Source organism: Panthera tigris, chromosome C2 (genome assembly GCF_018350195.1).
Source record: "Panthera tigris isolate Pti1 chromosome C2, P.tigris_Pti1_mat1.1, whole genome shotgun sequence".
Taxonomy (NCBI): Eukaryota; Metazoa; Chordata; class Mammalia; order Carnivora; family Felidae; genus Panthera; species Panthera tigris.
In genome coordinates, this window is record NC_056668.1 from 101453912 (window position 1) to 101478943 (window position 25032).

Sequence of the window (25032 nt, forward strand, 5' to 3'; positions counted from 1 at the left end):
AGCAGCCCAACAAATAGAGCAATACCAGGGATATGTTCTTCCAGCCTCTTGTCTGAAGTCCAAATTATTCACCCAGCTTATATAGCAGCTGTTGTCAGTGTCACTAAGAACGAAACAATGAAAGATACCACAATTATTTGAAGTGCATTTGGTTTCCTTTTTTAAATATGATGGGAAAACAGCATTTTTTTGGTGCGTGTGTTATACATATGAAAAACACTGATCATCAATCTAGGTTCCTACTTATTTGATAAGTAGAAAGAGTAAAATGTTGAGTGTTAGAATGGGATCAAACTCATCATCTACTTAAAATAGATCGTTATAGATATAAGTAGTTACATGTAAGTATCATAGTAACCTCAAAGCAAAACCCATAGTTAACACATAAAATATAAAGAGAAAAGAATATATGTGTATTACTAAGAAAGTCATGAAACCACAGAGGAAGAGAACAAGAGAAAAAAGGAGTAGAGAGAAGCTATAAAAACACTTAGAAAACAAATAACTAAAGGCAATAAGCACCTACCTGTCAACAATGACTTTAAATGGACTAATTTCTCCCATGAGGAGACAGAGTTGCAAATGTTTATGTACTCAACAGAGAAGCACGTACATATATAAAGCAATTATTAACAAACCTAAGATAGAAATACATAGCAATACAATGAGTATGAGAATTTAATATCACACTTACGCCAATGAATTGATTATCCATAGAAATTCTATAAGGAAACTCTACCTTAAATGACATGTTAGTTAACTATCTACCCAAAGCAACAGAATATAAATTCTCAAGTGCTCATAAAATATTCTCCAAGATTATGCATTAGGGCACAAAACAAGTCTTAATAAATTTAAGAGTATTGAAGCTATTAAGCATCTTTTCTGACCACAAGGTATGAAACTAGAAATTAGTTGTACAAAAAAAACCATGGAAGATTCACAAATATTGGGATATTAAATAACATGCTACTGAACAATGAATAGGTCAATGAAGAAATAAAAAAAAAATCCCTTGAGAAAAACAAAAATGAAAAACCAAATTTATGGGATGGGATATGACAAAAAAAAGTTCTAAGAGGCAAGTTGATTGCCATAAATTCCTACCTCGAAAAAAGAAGAAAGGTCTCAAACAACCTAACATCACACCTTAAGGAACTAGACAGGGAAAAAATGAACTCCTAAGTTAGTATATGGAAGGAAAGAACAAAGATTAGAGCATAAATGGTCACTCAATACAACAGAGAAGATCAAACTAACAGTTGGTTCTTTGAGAAGATAAACAAAATGGACAAATCTTTAGCTGGACTCTCTTCCTCCTCCCCTCGAGAAAGTAGACTCAAAATCAAAAATGAAAGCAGTGTTACAACTGATAGCCACAGGAATACAAAGATCATAAGAGACTATTATGAACAATTATACACCAATAAATTGGATAACCTTGAAGAAATAGATAAATTCCTAGAATCACAAACTACCAAGACCGAATCATGATAAAATAGAAAATCTGAACATACCAATAACTAGACAGGAGATTTAGCTCAGTATTCAAAGACCTCCCAACAAAAGTCTAGGACCTTATGGCTTCACTGATGAATTCTACTGAATACCTAAAGAATAATTAACCAGTCCTTCTCAAATGCTTCCAAAATACAGAAAGGGTGGAACTCTTCCAGACACATTTTACGAGCATAGCATTACCTTACTCCCCAAATGAAAGATGCCACTCAAAAAAATCACAGGCAAATATCCTTGATGAACATAGATACTAAAATCCTCAAAAAAATATTAGCAAACCAAATCCAACAATTGATTAAAAGAATCATACAAAATGATTAAATGGGATTTATTGTAGGAATGCAAGGATGGCTCAACATCTTCAAATCAGCGAATGTGATAAACATGTTAACACAATGAAGGATAAAAATGATAGGGTTATTTCAATAGAGACATTAAAAGCTTTTGAAAAAATTCAACATCCATTCATCATAAAAACTCTCAACAAAGCAGGTATATAAGGAACATGACATAATATGAGCCATATATGACAAGCCCACAGTTAACATCATATTTAATGGTGAAACACTGAAAGCTTTTCCTCTAAGATCAGGAAATAGATAAGAATGCTTACTCTCATTACCTTTATTCAACAGAGTTCTAGAAATCCTAGCCAGAGCAATTAGGTATGAAAAAGAAGTCATCCAAATCAGAAAGGAAAATATCAAACTCTCAGTATTTGAAGATGACATATTATATATAAAGAGAGCCCTACAGACTATTCAAAAAACTGTTAGAACTAATAAAAAATTCAATAAAATTGTAGAATACAAAATCAATATGCAAAAATCTGGTTTTTACACTGATAATGAACTAACAGATTAATCCAATTTACAATTGCATCACAAAGAATAAGATGAGGAATAAATTTAACCAAGAAACGGAAAGACCTGTATATTGAAAACTACAAGGTATTAATAAAAGAAATTGAACACACAAATAAATGGAATACTTATGGTTTGAAAAAAAGAACATTGTTAAAATGTCCATAGCTGCCCAAAACAATTGACAGATTTAATGTGATCCCTATCAAACTTGCAATGGAATTTCTCACATTAATAAAACAAACAATCCTAAAATTTGTATGAAATTACAAATTGATCATCCAAAGCAATCTTGAGGAAGGAGTGAACAGCTGGAAGCATCATGCTCCCTGATTTAAAACTATGTTACAAGGCTATAGTCATCAAAACTGTGGCATTGCAGGACACCTGGGTGGCTCAATTGGTTAAGTGTCCAACTTTGGCTCCGGTCATGATATTGTGGTTCGTGAGCTCAAGCCCTGCGTCAGGCTCTGTACTGACAGCTCAGAGCCTGGAGCCTGCTTCAGATTCTGTGTCTCCCTCGTTTTCTACCCCTCCCCCACTCATTCTCTCTCTCTCTCTCTCTCTCTCTCTCTCTCTCAAAAATAAACATTGAATTTTTTTTAATTACACATTAGCATAAAAATAGACTCACAGAACAATGAAACAAAATAGCCCAGAAATAAGCCCATGCATATATGGTCAATTAATTTACAACAAAGAAGGCAAGAATATATAATGGGAAAATCTAGTCTCTTCAATACATGGCGTTGGGAAAAATGGACAGCTACATGGAAAAGAATGAAACCAGAGCACTATCTTACACCATACACAAACAGCTCAAATGGATTAAAGACTTTGAAGGTAAAACCTGAAACCATTAACTCCTGGAAGGAAACATAAGTCAGTAAGCTCCTTGACATAGGTGTTGGCGATGATTTTCTTTGAATATGATACCAAAAGCAAAAGCAACAAAAACAAAAATAAGTAAGTGGGACTACATTACACTAAAAAGTTTCTGCACAGTAAAGGAAACTAACAAAGTGAAGAGACAACTTATTAAGTGGGAGAAAATAATTGCACACTATATCTGACAAGAGGCTAATATTTAAAATGTATAAAGAGCTCCTAGAATTCAACAGCACAAAAGAGAACAATTAAATCTTTTTTTAATTTTTATTTATTTTTAAGAGGGGGAGAGAGCACAACAGGGAAAGACAGAGACACAGAATCTGAGGCAGGCTCCAGGCTCTGAGCTGTCGGCACAGAGCCCGATGTGGGGCTCAAGGTCTCTCAAAGGTCTGTGAGATCATGACCTTAGCCAAAGTTAGATGCTTAACTGACTGAGCCACCCAGGCACCCCTAAAAAATTTCTTAAGAAATGAATAGACATTTTTCCAAAGAATACATACAGATGACCAACAGATATATAAAAATATGCTCAGCATCACTAATAGGGAACTGCGTATCAAAACCACAGTGAGATATCACCTCATGCCTGTTAAAATGACTGTCATCAAAAAGACAAGTGTTGGCGAAGGTATAGAGAAAAGGAAACCCTTGTGCACTATAGGTAGAAATGGAATTTGTTGCAGACAGTAAGATGCAGTATATAGGTTCCTCCAAAAATTAAAAACATAACTACCATGTGATCCTCCAATTCCACTTCTGAGTTTTTATCCAAAGAAAGTGAAAATACGAATTTGAAAAGCTATATTTATTGTAACATTATTTACAATAACTATGATATGGAAGTAACCTAAGTGCCATTGATGGATAGATGGATAAAGAAATGGTGGTAAAAAAAAAAAAAAAAAAAAAGAAATGGTGGTACACATGCACGGATGAGCGCGTGCGCGCGCGCACACACACACACACACACACACACAATGGAATATTACTCATCCATGTAAAGGAATGAAATCTTTTTATTTGCAACAACATGGACAGACCTCAAGGGCATTATGCCGAGTGAAATAGGTCAAAGTAAGATGAATATCATATGATCGCTCTGATATAGGGAAACTAAAAACAAAACTGTAAGCTCATAAATAAGGAAAACAGATTGATGATTGTAAGAGGTGGGGGTTGGTGGCCGATGGGAGAAAGGGGTGAACTATTTTGTTTAAATAAATTGAAGAAAATCTTAAAATATGAAGAGGGAAATGGGCATCAATCTAGGTTTATACTTCTTTGACAGTGATTTTTATAATATTTGTGTTTTTACTTCAAGATCTTTAAATAAAATTTGTCTTGCATCATCAGTAGGACATCACTCCAACTTGACATTTTAAGGTTATATAAGGAATTTATTATAGACTTCAATGTTGCTGTTTGAATAGAAAATAGCACTAACAGTGCTCACTAACTTGCATGCTAAAAGTAACATCTTTTAATACATTATTTTGGATTTAAAAGTATTGCTAATTATCATATACATACACATATAGTTGTTTTCTCATTAGCTGTACTATGTGAAAAAAGGTACAATTTTAAAACTGAAGTTTAGAAAAAATTCAAAAAGTTTCAAATGTAATAACCTTGACTTTGCTATAGGTTCTCCATCTATTCTACATTGGTTTATAAAACTATGGCTTGGAAACTTGTTAAAAAGTTTAGCCATAACATATTAACTAATAAAATATCACAGCATTATAGCTCAGAGTAAGATTGGAGTTGCTGTTTTTTCAGGAATATGTGCCTAGTGCTTAGAAGAGTGGCTTGGCCTTAACAGTGCTCAATAGATGTTTGTTCAGTGAATAAAAAACAAGTCATAAGTAATAATGCAGTTTTGGTATCAGGTACTAGTAAATAACTTTTGCTTTGGAGACAGAAATGGTATAAATCCCTTTCATTGGTTTTCTGAGGTCAGGAGGGATATATACATACTGCTTTTATATTTTATATTGTTTATATATCTTCTGTTTCTGAAAATGGTTATACCACTGAATTTATTAATGTAATCATGTTCCTTAGAAGGGCTTTGGTAATTGATTTTTATGCATTTAAGCTTTGTGTTTGTTTTTGACAAATTGTGATGTGGAGCCATTTCAGGGACTTTTAGTTCTTCTGAGTGCGTGTTGTCCTTGCCCACATCCTAGGCAGTCAGGACCCCTGACAAATATGGTCAATCTTTCACTTTATCACCTGTGTTGAGAACAGTCCTGTGGATGTTGAGCAGGAGTCACTGTTCCCACGACGCCTGACAGGAAATTTTTCATGCTGTGAGGTTTCATAGCACTTATTTTCCCTACCTGGTCTCTCACCATCACCTCCATTTTCCCTCCCCTGACTTTGGGCCACCAGGAGGGTCCCTGCTCCTGTTCTTAAAGCAGTGTCACCCAGGGCTTTACAGCCTGCCCTCCCCTGCTTGTCCAAGTGCTGGGGTTTGAGGGCCTTGGCCTGCCCACACGCAGGGGCATCATTACTCAGACGTGGCCTTGGCCCCCTGTAGCCTGGCTCTGTGTCTGCTGTGTGAGAAAATAGTCACTTCCTGGAAGGAAGGCAGGTGTCTTTTCTGTCATAAACTGCTAGAACCATTCTTCCCATCCAGGTACTCACACTGTTTGCACCAAAGTATCATGTCAAATGACAGTAAAATCTGATTGATTGACTTGGCTAAAAAGTGAAGCAAAAAGTGAATTATCCCACCCAGGATGCTCCCCATCGCAACTCCCTGTGGATGCTCTATGGGAGCACATCACCCTCCTTGAAAGTCCAGGAGGCCAGGTCAATGCCTGAAATGGTCAGGGGCAGAGTCTTTCCGGAAGATCCTGTGGAGGTGTCTGAGGTGTTGGGTGCATTAGTGTCTACTTCCTGAAGTGCATTTCTGCATTGCCTTGCTTTACCACAATTAGGTCAGGTTTTATATGCAATTATTGTATCTAAGTTTCTGTAGCACACAACATAGGCATGATTTTTTTAAATTTTAAATGTGTAGTGTCATTTGATAGGAGAGCCTGGCATGTAAATGTGTACTTCTATCCTCCCACCTCTACCCATGTGGCTGTCTCCCCTTTTTGCCATAGACCCATCACCACAACAAGGAAAGAAAAGTCCTTTAAACAGAGCCTGGCTGAGTATAAGCTCTACATCTACAACTTGACCAACTTCAGAGTTCCTATCACACATCAAGGTGTGGGGTTTGATCTTGATTTCTACCTAGTTTTTTTTTTTTTAATGTTTATTTTTTTGAGAGAGAGCTACATGAACGAGGATGGAGGAGAGAGAGGGAGACAGAATCCTAAGCAGGCTCTGTGCTATCAGCACATGCAGTGGGGTGGAAGATTCTGATTTTGGCTATTCTGAAGGAAACTCCTGTATTTTTGTAAAGATGAAAAATAATTGGATTACTGCCTCAAGGAGAACAAAAAATATCATGTATTTCAGAAAATGAAAACATAGCAATTCTATTAATTTATCCTCCCAATGGAATTATAGACAAGATATTTTCCATGTTATGGGGAAAAACATGCAAGGTACCTGCAGTCACTGGTTGATGTTCAGGTTGTCTCTGATCCTAAAAGTATTGAGAAAGAAAGAACAGTTGAGTGCAGGATTGATGGGAAAAATCAGGGTGATGGTGACAAGTTTTTATGAGTGGTTGTGTTCAATATCACAGAGCATGCATAGTATGAGTAGGATATCTCCACAGAATAAATGTGTATTCTCTGTCTTCATATTGTATCCACCGAACCTTCCTTTCTATAATTATAAGACTACCTTGGAGAAAGGTGGAGTGGTATATGACACTGGGATAGCAATATAATGTGCTTCTAAATCATAGTGTTCAATGTCCTCCAAATGACTACCTCTTGCCTCTGCTGCCTTTGAACCAGTGTGTAGTTGCCAGCTAGGAACAGTGAGCACCTGATTCTCACCACATAGAATGGTAGTCATTTCCTATTTTTATGTCATTTAATTGCCAAATGTGTAAAGCTTAATGTTTTGTGAATATTTTATGGATTTAATACTGACTGTCCTATTTTGATGTCAATAAAATTTGAGGGATAAAATGTTACCTGACTAACATCAAGAGACTTTGCAGTTTTAACAAATGTGATGTGTGCAGAAGTTCTATACGTGAAGAGGGAAAAGGAAAAGTGGATTTGAAAATGTTATCCTAATCTTTTTGATTAACACAAACATTTTGTTGTAAAAAGAAAATGTACAAAAAATAGGTTATTTCTAGTGCTGACACTAAATCTTATGTTTGAGACCAGAGTTGAAGCATAATATTTTTAAATTACCCAAAATGAGCATACACTTAATTTTTTATGAAATTAAACTCATAAGATTTAAATTGTATAATAGTTTATGAAATATGTTGTTATTTTATTTAGCAGAATAGACTATTAAAAATGTGAAATATTAAAAGTTACATATTCTATTTAAAGCACAACTTGAAAAGGAAAAAAATATTTTTTATTTCTCTTTATCTTTTTGTAATGAATGGATGATTAACATAGTGTTCTGTTAGTTTCAGATGTAAGACATAATGCTGTACAACCTTACAATGTTAGTTTCAGACATACAATATAGAAAAACATTGTATACATTACTCAGTACTCACCAAGCTAACAGTAGTCACTATCTTTTACCAAACAACATAATCACGATATTACAGACTATATTCCGTATGTTGAAATTTTAATATACGTGGCTTACAACAAAAAGTATGTACTTATTTTTCATGTTTATTTAGTTATTTATTTTGAGACAGAAAGAGACAGAGCACAAGTGGGGAAGGGGCACAGAGAGAGAATCTCAAGCAGGTTCTGTGCTGTCAGCACAGAGCCTGAGGGTGCGGGGCTTGATTTCACGAACTGAGAGATCCTAACCTGAGCCGAAATTAAGAGCCTGACTCTGACTGAGCCAAGCAGGTGCCCCTGAAAGTATGTACTTCTTGATACACTTTATTTCATCTCCTCACCTACATCCTCTCTGGTAACTACCAGTTTATTCTCTGCATTTGAGTATGGTTTTGTTTATTTGTTTTGTTTTTCAGATTTCACATATAGATGAAATCATATATTTGTCTTTCTGTGACTTACTTCACTTAGCATTATACATACCCTCTAGGCCCATCCATCTTGCAAATGGCAAAATCCCATTCTTTTTTATGACTGAGTAATATTCTGTTATGTTTATTCTCATGCGCACACACACACCATTTCTCCTGTGCCCATTCATCTATTGATGGACACTTGGGCTGCTTCTGTATTTTGGTTATTGTAAATAAGGCCCCAATAAACAGAGATACATGTGTCTTTTCGAATTATGTTTTTGTTTTCTTTATATAAATATCCAGTAGTGGAATTATTACATGGTATATTTATTTTTAATAATTTGAGGAACCACCACACTGTTATCCACTGTGGCTGCACAAATCTACCTTCTCATAAAAAGTACACGAAGTTTCCTTTTTCCTTCACATCATCACCTAAATGTATCTCTTGTCTTTTTGAGTCTAGCCTTTCTGATAGGTGTGAGGTGCTATCTCATTGTGTTTTCATTTGCACTATGATGATAGTGATGTTGAGCATCTTTCCATGTGTTTGCTGGCCATCTGTGTGTCTTGTTTAAAAAAATGTCTATTCATGTCCTTGGTCCATTTTCTTTGTCTGGTTTTGGTATCAGGGTAATGTTGGCATTATGTAAAAATATTGAAAGTCTTCTATTTTTTTGGAATAGTTTGAGAAGAATATGTATTAACTCTTCTTTAAATGTTTGGTAGAATTCACCTGTGAAACCATTTGATGCTAGACTTTAGTTTTTTGGGAGGTTTTTGATTACTGATTCAATTGCATTGCTTGTAATCAGTCTGCTCAAATTTTCTATTTTTCCTGATTCAGTTTTGAAAAGTTGAATGTTACTAGGAATTTATCCATTGTCTCTACATTTTCCAGATTGTTGGTGTATAACTTTTCATAATATTATAATCCTTGTATTTCTATGGTATCATTTGTTATTTCTCCTCCTTCATTTCTGATATTTTTTATTTTGACTCCTGTTTTGTACTTGATGAATCTGGCTAAAAGTTTACCAATTTTATCTTTTCAAAGGAACAGCTCCTGGTTCATTGATCTTTTCTGTATTTTTTGTTCTCTATTTCATTTATTTCTGTTCTAATCTTTGTTGTTTCTTCTTTGTACTAGCTTTGGTTCTTGTTCTTTTTCTAACTCTTTTAGGTTGTTTATTTAACATTGTTTTTGTTTCTTTAGATATGTCTCTATTTACATGAAATTCTTTCTTAGAACTGCTTTTGCTTTATCCCAAAGATTTTGGAATACTGTACTCTAATTTTCATTTACCTCCATGTATTTTTTAAGTTTCTCTTTGATATCCTGGTTACCCTGTTCATTGTTTAGTAGCATGCTGTTTAGCTTGCATGTTTTGCATTCTTTCCAGGATCTTCTTGTAATTGAATTTTAGTTTCATATTGTTGTGAATATGTGAAAAATGCTTGATAACATTTCAGTCTTTTTGAATTTATTGTGACTTGTGGCCTAACATGTGAACCATCCTGTAGGATGTTCCAGGTGGACTTGAAAAGAAAGTGTACTCTGTTGTTTAAATGGAACCTTTTGTTTAGTTTCTCTGGTCTAATGAGTCATTCAAAGCCATTTGTTTCCTAGTTGATACTACGTCTGGATGATCTATCCACTGATGTATGGGGGAATTTAAAGTCCCTTCTATTAAAGTTAATTTCTCTCTCCATATCTGCTAATAATTGCTTTGTGTACTTAGGTGCTCTCATGTAGGATGTGTAGATACTTACAATTGTTTTATTATCTTTGTGGATTACCTCTTATTGTTATGTAGGGGTATTCTTAGTCTCTTGCTGCAGTTTTTGTTTTATAGTGTGTTTTGTCTGATAGAAATATTGCTACACTGGCTTTTGTTTTTTATCCAGTTTCCCCAGTCTTTGGCTTGGAAAATTTAGGCCATTTACTGTAAAGTAATTATATAGGGTACCTGGGTGGCTGAGTCAGTTAAGTGTCTGACTTTAGCTCAGGTCGTGATCTCACGGTTCGTGGGTTAGAGTCCTGTGCCAGGCTGTGTGCTGACAGCTCAGAGCCTTGAGCCTTTTTCAGATTCTGTGTCTCCCTCTCTGCCCCTCCCCTGCTCATGCTCTATCTCTCTCTCCCTCAAAAATAAATAACAGGCATTAAAAATAAAGTAATTATTGAAACTGATATTGCCATTTAGTTACTAGTTTTTGGATGTTTCATAGTTCTAAACTGTTACTTTCTTCTCTTCCCCTTTTCTCTTGTGGTTTGATAGCTTTCTTTAGTGTTATTCTCAGACTCCTCTTTTTTTATGTGTGTGTATCTATTACAGGTGTGTGATTGTGGTTACCATTATGTTCATGCATAGCAATGTATATTAAGTTGATGATTGCTTAAGTTTGAACCCATTCTAAAAGTGCTAAATTTTCATCCCCCACCACATTTTATGTGTAGGATATCATACTTTCTTTTATTTGTGAATCCCTTGACTGGTTTTTATGGATATATTTAACTGCTTTTTAAAATTTTAACCTCTACACTGATAATGTAAGTGATTAACCTGCTATCTTTATGATATATATGCCTTTACCTGTAATTTTTTCCCTTTCATAATTTTCTTCCACATATGGCCTTTTCTTTCCACTCAAAGAATTCCCTTTAACTTCTCTAGTAATTTTGATTTAGTTATGATTAACTCCTTTTACTTTTGTCTTGGAAACTGATTATCTCTCCTTTTATGAATGATAGCCTCACTGGGTAGAGTATTCTTGATTATAGATTTTTTTCCCCAACAATACCTTGCAAGTATCATCCCTTCAAAGTTTCTGCTGAAAAATCAGCTGATGGCCTTTTCAGCTTTCCCTTATATGATACTGTTTTCTCTTGCTACTCTTAAAATTTGTCTTTATCACTACTTTTCGTCATTTAATGATTAATCATTTTAATGATTTAAGCATCCTGGTGTGGACCTCCTTGGGTTCAACTTGTTAGGGGTTTTCTGAAATTCCTGGATCTGGATGTCTGTTTCTTTCCACAGATCAGGGAAGTTTTCAGCTATTACTTCTTCAAATCAGTTTTTTGCCCCCTTCTCTGTCTCTTTTCCTTCTGGATTACCTGTAAACACAAATGTTATTACTCTTGATTACATGTTGAATTCCTTTAACCTATTTGCATTTTTATTCTTCTTTTTGCTGTTCAGCTTTATTGCTTTCCATTACTTTGTCTTCCAGATCACTGGTCCATTCTTCTCATAGTGTAATCTGCTATTGATTCCCCCTAGTGTATTTTTTATTTTAGTTAATGTGTTCTTTACCTCTATTTCATTTTTATATTTTCTACCTCTTTGTTGAAGGTTTCACTGAGATCCTCCACTGGTATCTCAAAACTAGTGAGTATCTGTATGACCATTTTGAATTCTTTACCAGACACATTGCTTATTTCTGTTTTATTTAGCTCTCTTAATGTGATTTTTCCCTGTTCTTTAATTTGGGACATTTTCCTCTGTCTCTTAAGTTTGTCTGTTTTTGTTTCTGTGTATTAAGGAGGTCAGTTATATCTCCTGGTCTTAAACGTATTGGCCTTGTAAAGAAGAATCCAGTGGTGTTCTGTAGTGCAATGTGCCCTGTTCACTAGAACCTGGTACTGCAGGGGTATTTGCTATATGGTTGTGTGTGCCCTACTATTGTGGATAAGCAGAGTTTGCCCTCCAACCAGTCAGCTGCACTGTCCCAGTTTTCCTGCTGTGGGCATGCCTGACAGGATTTGGTTCCTGCACTGTTGAGGGGCTTATGTGAAGCCACTGCAGACTGGTAGGTGGGTGGTGTCAGAAATCAAGGGGCGCCTGGGTGGTTCAGTCGGTTAAGCATCCAACTTCAGTTCAGGTCATGATCTCATGGTTCATGAGTTTGAATCCCGCATCGGGCTCTGGGCTGACAGCTCAGAGCCTGGAACCTGCTTCAGATTCTGTCTCTCCCTCTCTACTCTGCCCCTCCCCTGCCCACGCTCTGTCTCACTTTCCTTCAAAATAAATAAACATTAAAAAATTTAAAAAAAAATCAGGATAGCTCTCTACACTTACTTTGCTGTAGCTGTGACATTCTGAAAGGCAGAATGCTATCCCTGAGCTGCCATCTGAGAGGCTTTCATTGTAGATGGGGCTAGCAATAAGATTAGATGTCAGCACCCAGTCTTTCTGGTGCAACTGTGTGCGCGTCTAATGGCAGGGCCTTCTCTCTGCATGACCAGCTAAGTGGCTCAGCTCCTGGTACTGTGGGCACACTGTGATGTGGGATCATCTCCCCCTCTCCCTAGGGCAGGAGTAACTTTGGACTGGCATTGGTCTATGCCAGAGCTTCTAGTACGGTGTATAGGAATGGGAGCCACTTTGGAGAAATGGCCATGGGGGCTCCATGGGGGTCCAACAGGTTGGACGGGGCTGGACCACAGCATTAGGTGAGGGGTGGGGCACATGATGCTGTCAGGACAGGTGGAGAGTGTTAATGCTGGTTCTTGCAAATGTCCAGCTATCTAGGCTTGGGGAGGGGAAGAGAAATAGCACCTGCCAGAACTTTTGTTTTTGATGTCTCCTAAAGATCTCAGCCCGTCTAGCACATGTTCTGAGATGAGTAATAATTCCCCTTCAGGTATATACCCTGGGTGCTTTTCAAACTGCTGCCTCTATGTTGTATCTTGGCCAGGTTATTTATTATGCTGGCTCTTTAAGGGAAGGACTTTCTTATTGCTCTCTGGCTCTCCTGGAGCTAAGCCCACTGGTTTTTAAAGTACCAGGAGTTGAACCTGACTGATTTTAAGAGCTCATGAAATTAAGCCTCACTGGTTTTTCAAGCCAAATATTATGGGGACTCATCTTCCCAGTGTGTGTCCCCAGTGTCTGGGGTGCCCGGTATGGAATCTGATCCTCTTATTTGTCCTTAGTGTATTCCTCCCAGTTGTGGTTAGTATTGCTGGGGGTTTGTTTCCTATCCTTGTCTCTGCCCTTCCCTTTTTGGTGTGGCCTATTATCTAGGATTAACTGTAGAAGGTCTATTCTGCCAGTCTGTGGGTCATTTTCAGTTAGTTGTATACATGTAGTTGTTATCTTGGTGTGTCTATGCAAGATGGACTCAGGTTCCTTTTACTCTGCCATCTTCATCAGTCCAGGAACAAAGATATTTAATACATAACTTAATATAACTTAAATTTATCAAATTAAACTAAATAGGCTATTTGTTGATATTATTCAAATTAAATTTATTATTTAATATACGTTTTGGCAACTGCTTATATATTATACTTATTTTAAATAGCTTTAACCTGCAGCAATATCCTTACAAAAATTTTACTGAGGCTTTGTCATCATTTTTGTCTTGGTGTATTATTACTTATGTTCCAAACTTTTAAGTGTAGAAATTTAATTTCTTTAGAGGTTAAATTTTGACACCTGAGGGGGTTAGAACTTAAAATCACATTTTAAAATAATATTTATGAAAATTTTACTCTCTGATGTTTAAGGCAGAGGAAAACTTATATTTGAATTCTAACACCATCTGTTCCATGGATTTAGATAAATTACATAAATTCTACCAACCTTGTTTGTTTTATCTTTAAAATAGAAACAACTTATAGGGTCTTATGGATACAGAAGTTGACATTGTTGATTAAAGAAAGTTTTCGACACAAAGCAGGTGCTCAGTAATTTTACTGTGTTTTATTTTTTCTTAAATATTTATTTCATAAATATAGATGATCCCAGGGGACTAAGTCTACGTTTTTCTCTGTGAGAAAGCTATTGAAAAATAGTTAGATTTTGAAAACTATGAATACTTTTATTACACTTTTTTGTTTCGTTGTGTATTTCCCTTTGACCTGCTATTTCTTGCTGAATGGTCTCTTCTGGGAGAAAAGATACTTTTTTGGTTGCTTATTATCTCAAAATATTGTTTGGTATGTTAACACATAGAGGCAAAACACCAATAAAGTTAAGAAAATAAACGGAACGAAGATCTTTGGGAGAGAACTGAACATTCAGCATAAAGACTCCCTCCACTCACAAGTTCTCACAACTTTTAAGGAAGAAGTATGGAGAAAATGTGAGGGAGCTTAATACTCTTTAATATATTATTCATGATGCCTCACAATATGCCCTCAGCACCATACACCTGGGTCATATTTAATTCCATCTTCTTCCAAATCTAATTAATCGCCAAGAATTGTCAGTTCTACCTCCTATACTTGTTGTGAATATATCTATTTATGTTGATCTTATTTATCACTACTCTAGGCAGATAATTTCCTCCAGGTTGTTCTGCTCAGATTTGCAACACAGATTTTCTAACATGTCCATCTGATGATATTTGCTATTAACTGAGTATTTGGGTTACTTTCTCCCTAATCATTATGGCAAATGATTATGATATTTGCCTAATCCCCAATGTTATGATATTTAGAGGACGGGCCTTTGGGATGTCATAGGGTTTGGTGAGGATGATAGGATTAGTGCCTATAATGGCTAATTTTGTGTATCAACTCTAATGGATCTTACACGCTCAGATATTTGGCTAAATATTATTTCTGCATGTATCTGTGAGAGTGATTCTGGATGAAATTAGTATGTGAATTGGTACACTCAGTAAAGCAGTTTCCCTCCCCAGTGTGAGTGGGCATTCTCCAACCTTTTGAGGGCCTGAATAGAACAAACAGGCAGAGGAAGGTAGATTTCAGCCCTTCTTGCCTGACTACTTGAGAGGAATGTCAGTCTTTTTCTCTTGTTACTTCTGGTTCTAAGATCATCACAACTAGACTGCAATCTACATCATTGGCTCTGTTGTTTCTCAGGCCTTTGTACTTATCCTGACATCATGGCTTTCTTGGGTTTCAAGTGTGTGGATGGCATATTGTGGGATTTCTCAAACTCCATAATTATGTGAGCCAATTCCTTATAATAAAACACTTCAAATAACTATAAATATATTTACATATATGTTTGTGAATATGTATAATTATTGGCCCTCTTTATCTAAAGAACTCTAATATAGATATTTTGGCACTGAGAATGAATCAAGAGAAACAAAATTTTAAGAGTGAGTTTTTTAAAATTGGTTCCGAGGTTTCTGGAATTGGCTCTCTGATTAGATTTAAAAACTCTACAGACACTATTACTAGTAGTAAAGAGAGCACTGATTTTCCATGATGTGAACTGTTTATAGAGATACACAAATTAGTCCTAACCTACCACTTAAAAGAAACAAGGAACTATTACAAAGGAGGCAAGAATATACAATGAGAAAGAGATAGCCTCTTAAATGGTGCTAGACTGGATAGATACATGTAAAAGAATGAATTTGGACAACTTGCTAACACCATGCATAATAATAAACTAAACGGATTAAAGACCTAAATTTTGGACCTGAAATAAAAATTCTAGACAAGAACATAGGCAGTAATTTCTCTGACATTGACTATAGCAACAGTTTTCTACATATGTCTCCTAAGGCGAGGGGAAAAAAAGCAAAAATAAACTATTTACTACATAAAAATAAACATTTCCACAGCAAAGGAAATTGTAAAAAAAAAAGACAACCTACTGAATGGGAGAAGGATAGATGTGATAAGGGATTGTTACCCAAAATATATAAAGAACTTATATCACTCAACATCACACACACAAAAATAATAATCTAATTTAAAAATGGGCAAAGGACATTTTTTCAAATAAGACCTATAGAGGACATATAAATGGTCAGCAGACACAGGAAAAGATGCTCAACATCACTCATCAGGGAAATGCAGTTGAACACAAGGAGATCTCACCTCACACCTATCAGAATAGCTAACATAAAAAAGACAAGAGGAGTGCCTGGGAGGTTCAGTTGGCTAAGCATCTGACTCTCAATTTTGGCTCAGGTCATGATCACGTGATTGTGGGACTGAGCTGTGTTGGTCTCTGCAGTGAGCATTGAGCTGCTTGGAATTCTCTCTCTCCCTCTCCCTCTGCACCTCCCCCTCAAAATAAATAAATATGAAAAGAAAGACAAGAAACAAGTGTTGGTGAGGATGTGGAGAAAAAGGAACATGGATGAACTGTTGGGGGGAACGTAAATTGGTGCAGCCACTCTGGAAAACAATATGGAGAGTTCTCAAAAAGCTAAAAATAGAAAAACCATATGATCCAATGATTTCACCACTGGATATTTACCCAAATAAAATTAAAACACTAACTCAAAAAGACTTATAAACCCCTATGTTTGTTGCAGCATTATTTACAGTAGCCAAGATATGGAAGCAACGTAAGTGTCCATCAGTAGATGAATTGACAAGGATACATAAACACACACACACACACACACACACACACACAGGAATATTTACACAGCCATAAAAATGATGAAATCATGACATTTGAGACAATATTGATGGACCTAGAGGGTATTATGCTAATTAAATTTGTCAGACTAAGAAAGACCAATACCATATGAGTTCACTCATAAATGAAATCTGAAAAAAATTAGAAAGTAGAATTGGAACATTACTACAAACTGATAGTAGCCAGAGGGGAGGGAGGTGAAGGTCTGAACAAAAATAGGTAAAAGGGGAGAGGGAGATAAAGGCTTCCAGTTATGGTGTTCCAGGACTCCCAGTAAGTCATGGGAATAAAAAATAGAACATAAGGAATACAGTCAGTGATATTGTAATGGTGATGTAATGAGACAGATAGTAGCTATACTTATGTCGAACCTAGCATAATATACACACTTGTCAAATCACTAAGTTGTACATCTGAAACTAATGTGAAACTGTGTGTCAACTCTGCTCAAGAAACCAGGAGCTAGGTAATTCTGTATATTATACCTCTGCACATTTTTTGAAAGCTAGTTAGTGACTATGGTAGCTCCTAATGTCCCTGAACAATATGGTGAAAGAAAAGGATGAGCTCAGGGATTCAATGACACCAGAACTTCTATATGTGCCCTAACTATAACAACAGGGTTGGAATTGCTGAAAACCAAACACAGAGCCGCATGTTGAGACTGGCTACATCACAACACAAGTGGAACTTTTAGCTTTTAAAGGTGTCTACAGTTAAAATGAGGGCAATGGTTAGGAGATCATGGGGCTCCTACAAATTGGAACGGGATGTGTGGAAAAACTCTCATGAAGATGGGTAATGGAGCCCCTAAATTCTGATAAGTTTTGTCTGTGGAAAAGGTGGGTGGAATTAGCCACCCCACCTTCAGCAGAAGTGGCCTCTCAACCCCTCCAGTGGCAGCAGAATCCATTCCCAATGAATTTGCCCTCTCCACCCATGGTGGTCTTGGCCTTTCTATCTCTTTCTGAAGGGATTAACCTTATACTGCCTGAGGAAACTAATGGTGTCCTCTGAGGCAGCTACCCTGTAAGACAATGCTGATTTTCCTCAGGATTCACCCTTACCACTCCTTTTTGCTTCTACAACCCTATAGCTAGACTCAAGTGATAGTAGGTCCCTGAAAGTGCGGTACAAAGTGTGTCCTACGAGGAGGTGTGCTATATGCTAAAAGAACTACGGTTTTCTAAATTATACTGGCAGAAATCTTGGAAAAATGGGAATGGATGAAAAGGATTTGGGATAGTGTAAAAGGAACATAATGTAGAATCAGTAAAAATTTATAGATATGGGCTTACTAAGAAGAAATTCTGGTTTTAACATTGCAGCTTTAAGGCACACTCTCATGATGTGTCCATGGTGGTGTGAGACCTGTCAGGATAAGCTTTCTAAGAGGAACAGGTTGCTGTATCTAGCCCCTCCTGCAACTAAAAAAAGAGGTATAATGCTTAGGGGGCCTTTTGGATTTTGAAGGCAACATATTCATTATTTCAGTGTGTTCTCTGGCTGTTTTACTTAATGGTCCAAGAAACTGTTCGTTTTAAGTGGGGTGCCAAACAAGAAAAGGCTCTGCAATAGGCCTGGGCTGTTGTGCAAACTCACATGCGATCTAGCAGATACAATGATGCTGAAGTGTCAGTGGCAGATACAGATGCTGTTCGAAGTCTTTAGAAGGCACTTAGAGTGAATCATACTGCAGGATCTTGGGATTTGGGAGCAAAGACCCGCCCCATCTTTTGCAGATGCTCTCCTTTTAAGAAACAGTTCTTGGCTTGCTACTGGACCATGGTAGACACTGAATGCGTGACCACGGGCAACCAAGTTACCATGAGATGTGAGTTGTCCATTATGAACTGGCTATCTAGGCTGGGAGAGGAGGGTAGAAAAATATTACCTGCTAGCACCTTTGGTTTTGGAGAGGCCTTAATACAGTGCCCTTATAAAGAGAACAGAGTGCTCTCTCTCCACTGTACGAACATATAGTAAAAAGGCAGTTATCTGCAAACCAGGAAGAGGCTTATCACCAGGAATGGAATATGCTGGCCCCTTAATCTGGGGATTTTTAGCATCGAGATCTATCAGAAGTAAATTGTTGATTAAGCCACCTAGTCTCTCATATTTGATATAGTATCCCAAACTGATCAATGTTTTCTATAAAAAATATTCCTATGGCCTTTTATGGTCTATCTTGTCTATTTAGCTGTATTTTTGGTCATTCTTCCCTTTGTAACTAGTATATAGAAATTATTAGCCCCTTTGAGAGTACTAGGCTCTTTCTGGATTTTGAATCCCTATGCTGGCTATATTTATTTCACCCCTACTTAACTTTTGCTTAAAGGCAACTGTCTCTGAAAAATCATGTAATTCTCAATGTCTTTTATTTTTGCCACATGTGAGCTCAGAATTACCTATAATCCAATATATGTATCTATATTTTACTCTTCAATATTTTTGTTCTTTTTTTCCCTCTATTGAATAGTAAGCTCTCTGAGGTAAGGAACCTGTCTTGTTAAGTGATGAATACTTAATTTGTAGTGCAGCACCTAAGACTATGGACAGCTACTAAGGATAACTATTTGATAACCAAATAAATGCAAATATTATACACAATATGCACCACTGGTTAGTGGATAGTGAGGATCAGCTTAAAATGAAATATCTGTCAGGAGCCTTCAGCTGATCCTGTGATAGGATCAAAATATAAATGTGATCATTTTTCCTTTCTTCACTATATTTCCCTTATGAATCTTTGCTTTTTTTCCTTTTATGATTCCAATTTTAATATTAGACAAAAAAGAATGGTAAAAGAGAAATAAAGACATGCAGGCTGGGCCTAAAGCTGAGTTTTTCTGAGATTTTAAAGAACATAAGTAACTTTAGAGTATGGGAAAAAGAAACTAAAAGTATTTTTAAAATACTGTCATAGCCTTACAACCTTAGAATAAAAGCCTCAACTTCCTAGAATAAAAAGTATTTCCATATATAAATAAATTTAAATATAAAATAATACATATTGATTATAATATATTTATTGTAAACATATAAAGCATACATATGCTACACAGAAATTTAAAAAAGTAAATCTAGGGAAGAGCAGAGGTGGTCAAACTTTGTTTATTTTAACAAATAAATTGGAGAAAAGACAGCATAGCTGAGAGTTTGGTACATGATTGTCATATTCTTTTTGGCACATTTGTTATATTTTACAACTAAATTAAATGTTAATATAAATGTTTCTACTTCATCCAATGAACATTTATTAAAGTCTAAACATTTATTAAGGTTTTTAGTACTGGGGCTACAGCAATGAAAGAATGGGAATCCCTATGCCCTGTAGACCTTACATTCTTAGAAATCAAGTTACCTTCGAAATTATCTCACCCAGGAGCATGAGAACAGAAGAGCAAGTGACAACATTTTAAAATAAAATTAAATATTCCTTAAGTGCTGAAAAATCTTTACCGAATATCTACTATCTTGCAGACATTGATCTAGGTATTCAGAATCTAGGTATTCACCTAGGTGTTGGGGATATTATAATAACAATGTTTTTAATATGCCTTAGTATGTAAAATTGACTTTAAGAATGATTGGGTTTCTAGTATTAGAAAATATTTTCCTAAGTAAGATAACGTAGCAAATGATTTTCTGTGAGGGCTTTGAGCAAATATGAAGGAAGCCTGACAGTTGTGGGCTTTGGAGACATAACTACTATGTTAGAAAAAGGAATCTGTTTTAGAAGAGGTGGTTAGAAAAATTTTCAGAATTTAGGCTTACTTTTTCAACTGCACTGTGATGAGAATCTTGTTGGCAAACAATGATGAAGTCATGAGGATACTCACAACTCATCTCTTCCCATCATATCCACTTTGAGGAAGAACACTAGAATTAAAAAGTGCTCCTGTTTTCAAACCAAGTACAGGAGACTAGAGAGAAAACATTGCAGCTTCACATTTTCCCTTCCTTATGGAGGCCAATAGGGCAGGTTTCTTCTTTCTGTTCCTCCTCCTTTTTCTTCTTCTAAGATATAATTGACATTACATTATATCAGTTTCAGGTATATAACATAATGACATCTTATTGAAATCAAGTAACATCCATCACCATACATAGGTACTTGTTTTTAAAGATCTACTCGCTTAGCAACTTTCAAGTATACAGTACAATATTATTAAATATAGTCACCATAGTGTACATTGAATCCAATGGCTTATTGGCTTATTTTATACCTGGAAGCTTGTACCTTTGAACATGTACCTTCACCAATTTCATTCAACCCCAACCCCCCACTTCTGGCAAACATGTATCTGTTCTCTGTATCTAAGATCTCAGTTTTGTTTTTAGACTCCACATATTAGATTTATGGTATTTCTCTCACTGTGTGATTTCATTTAATACAAAGTCATCAAGCTCTCTCCATGTTTTTGCAAATGGCAAGATCATTTTTCTTGCTAAATATATTTCATTTCATATCCATACTGAATTTTCTTTATCCATTTATCCATTGACAAATACTTAGATTGCTTACATATCTTGGATATTATACATAATTCTGTAACAAATATGGGGTGCATATATATTTTTGAGTTAGAGTTTTTGTTCATTTTGGTTAAGTATACAGAAGTAGAATTGTTGGATAGTATGGTAGTTCTATTGTTAATTTCTTGGAGGAACCCCCATACTATTTCCCACAGTGTGTGCAATGATGTACATTCCCACCAACAGTGACTGAGGAGTCCTTTTTCTCCATGTCTTCTCCAATACTTGTTATTTCTTGATTTTTTTTGACCATAGTCATTCTAGAAGATAGGAGATAATATTTAACTGTATTTCCCTGGTGATTAGCAATGTTGAGCAGTTTTTCATGTACCTGTTGGCCATTTCTATGTTTTCTTTGGAAAATGTCTATTCAGATTCTGCCCATTTTTAAATAGGATTGTTTACTTTTTGCTATTGAGTTATGGGAGTTCTTCTTATATTTTTAAATATTAACCCTTATCAGATGTTTGATTTGCAGTACTTTTCCCATACAGCAGGTTATCTGTTCATTTTTATTATGCACAGAAGATTTTAGTTTGATATTGTTCTACTTGTTATTTTTAGATTTGTTCCCTTTGCATTTGATTTCAAATCCAGAATTTCTTCACAAGTTTGATGTAAATAAGTTCACTACCTATGTTTCCTTCTAGGAGTTTTATGGTGTCAACTCTTATGTTCAAGTCTTTAATCCATTTTTGATTAATTTCTTTGTGTATGGTATAAGGCAATGATCAAGTTTTATTGTTTTGCATGAGGTAGTCCCATTTTCCCACATCATTTATTAGACTGTCCTTTCCCCATTGTATGTTCCTTTTTTTTGTCATAAATTAATTGATGAGATATGCATGGGTTTATTTCTGAGCTCTCTTCTGTTCCATTGATTTATGGGTCTATTTTTATTCCAACACCATACTGTTTTGATGACTGTAGCTTTGTACTATAGTTTAAAATTACCATGATGCCTCAAGCTCTGTTCTTCTTTATCAAGATTGCTTCGGCTATCTTTTATAGTTTCATACAAATATTAGGATTATTCTACTTCTGTGTAGAAATATCATTGGAATTTGATAGGAATTGCATTGAATCTGTAGACAGATTTGGGTAGTATGGACATTTTAACAATATTCTTTCCAACACAATTACATGAAAGGTCTATCCATTTATTTGTGTCTAATTTCTTTCATAAACATAGTTTTTATGGCATGGGACTTTCACTTATTGGTTAAATTTATTTCCAGTTATTTTATTCTTTTTGATGCAGTTGTAAACAAGATTGTTTTCTTAATTTATCTTTCTGATATGATAGTTCATTAGTAATAGAAAGGCAACAGATTTTTGTATATTGATATTGTATCCTGCAACTTCACTTAATTTATTTTAGTTCTTAATTTTTTTTGTGTGTGTGGAGTCTTTAGAGTTTTCTGTATATTAATATCATGTAATATTCAAATAGTGACAGTTTTACTTCTTTCATATTTAGATGAATTTTATTTCTTGTTCTTGTCTAATTGCTTTGGCTAGGACTATCAGTACTATGTTGAATAAAAGTGTGATATCGGGCATTCTTATCCCTGATCTTAAAGGAAATGGTTTCAGCTTTTTACCATAGAGAATGATGTTAGCTGTGGGTTTTTCATATATTACCATTATTTTGTTGAGGTGTCTTCCCTCTATATCCACTTTGTTGAGAGGTTTTTTTTTTTTTTAATCATAATAGATATTGAGTTTTTTCAAATGCCTTTTCTGTATATTTTGAGATGGTTATATGATTTTATCCTTCCTTTTCTTAATGCAGTGTATCACATTGATTGATTAGTAGATGTTCAGCCATCCTTCCATGCCTGGGGTAAATCTCATTAGATAAGTGTATGATCCGTTGAATGTATTATTGAATTTGGTGTGTTAATATTTTGCTTAGATTTTTCATCTATTTCATCACTATTATCAGCTTCCATTTTCTTGTGTCTTTGTCTGGTTTTGGTATCAGGATAACATTGGATTTATAAAATGTGTTTGGCAGCGTTCCTTTCTTTTTTTGGGGGGCAGAAGTGTTTGAGAAGGATTGTCATTATTTTTTAAATATTTGGTAGAATTTACCAGTGAAGTCATTGGGTCCTAGACTTTTGTGGGTTTCTTTTGGGAGATTTATGATTACTGATTTGATCTCCTTACTAGTAATTAGCATGTTCCGATTTTCTATTTCTTCTGGATTCAGGTTATATGTTTCTCATAATTATCCATTTCTTCTCTAAGTTGTCAAATTTGCTGCTGTATAGTTATTCGTATTAGCTTCTTATGAATCTGTTTTTCTGTGGTGTCAGTTGTAATTTCTACCCTTTCACTTTTTCTTTATTTCTTAGTCTAGCTAATGATTTTTCAATTTTGTTTATCTTTTTAAAAAGTCAGCTCTTAGTTTCATGGATATTTTCTATTGTTTTTTGTCTCTATTTTATTTATTTCCACTCTGATCTTCATTATTTCCATCCTTCTAATAAGTTTGGCTTTTGTTCTTTTTTTTCTAGTTTCTTGAAGTGTAAATTAGGTTATTTGAGTAGTTTCTTATTTCTTGAGGTAGGCAGTTTGCCCTTTGGATGACCCTCTTAGAACTACTTTTGCTGCATCCCATAAGTTTTGGTATGTTGTATTTTTATTATCATTTGTCTTAAGATATTTTTTTTTCTTTTTTTTCTTGAACTCATTGGTTCTGCAGCATGTTGTTTAGTCTCTAAATATTTGTGAATTTTATAGTTTTCTTCTTGTAACTTATTTCTAAATTCTTACCATTGTGGTCAGAAAGGATGCTTGATATGATTTCAATCATCTTAACTTTATTAAGATTTGTGGCCTCACATATGATCTATCCTGGAGAATATCCCATCTGTGTTTTGAATAATATATATTCTGTTGCTCTTGGATTGAATGTTCTGTATGTATCTATTAAGACATGCCAGTCTAACATGTTACTTAAAGCCAATGGTTTCTTATTGTTTACTGTCTAGATAATCTATCTGTTGGTCAAAGTAGGGTATTAAAATCCCCTGCTATTTTTTTGTGTTGCCTTCTATTTCTCCCTTTGGGTCTGTTAATACTTGCTTTATATATTTAAGTGCTTCTATGTTAGGTGCATAATATTTACAAATGTTATATCCTGTTGTTTAATGAGATTCTTTATCTCTTATTACAGTTTGACTTAATGTTTATTTTGTCTGATAGAAGTATAGCTACCCCAAGCTGCTTTTGGTTTCCAATTTCATGGAATATCTTTTTTCATCTCTTCATTCTGTGTGTGTGCCCTAAATCTGAAGTGGGTCTATTGTAGGCAGCATATAGATAGATGTTGTGTTTTATCCATTCAACCACACTATATCTTTTGAATGAAGAATGTAGTCCATTTACATTAAAATAATTATTGATAAATATGTATTGATTGCCATTTTCTTCATTTTTTTCTAGCTATTTTATAATTTCTCTGTTCCTTTCTTCTCTTACTATTTTTCTTTGTGTTTTGAATATTTTCTAGAGTGGTATGGTTAGATTGCTTTTGCTTTATTATTTGTGTATTTATTATAGGTTTACTTTCTGGATACTATGACCTTACCTAAAGCAAGTTATATTTATAACAGTCTATTTTAATTTGCTAACAACATAATTTCAAATGCATTCTAAGGCTCTACATTATTACTCCCCCTCCACCTTTTGTTTTCGATGTTACAATGTACATCTTTTTATCTTGTGCTTCCCTTAAATTGTTCAAATTAGA

General features: G+C 35.1%; 1 long non-coding RNA gene across 2 annotated transcripts in view; it reads right to left on the minus strand.

The window, feature by feature from the left end:
* The window catches only part of LOC122230504, a 41819-nt gene extending 21073 nt beyond the window's left edge, over positions 1-20746 (minus strand). For both annotated transcript variants that reach the window (XR_006207494.1, XR_006207495.1), the window contains exons 1-3: positions 20511-20746; positions 6843-6879; positions 26-103 (exon numbers count right to left, since the gene is read on the minus strand). This is a non-coding gene — a long non-coding RNA (uncharacterized LOC122230504). The remainder of the gene's footprint in view (positions 1-25; positions 104-6842; positions 6880-20510) is intronic.
* Positions 20747-25032: the final 4286 nt, after the last annotated feature.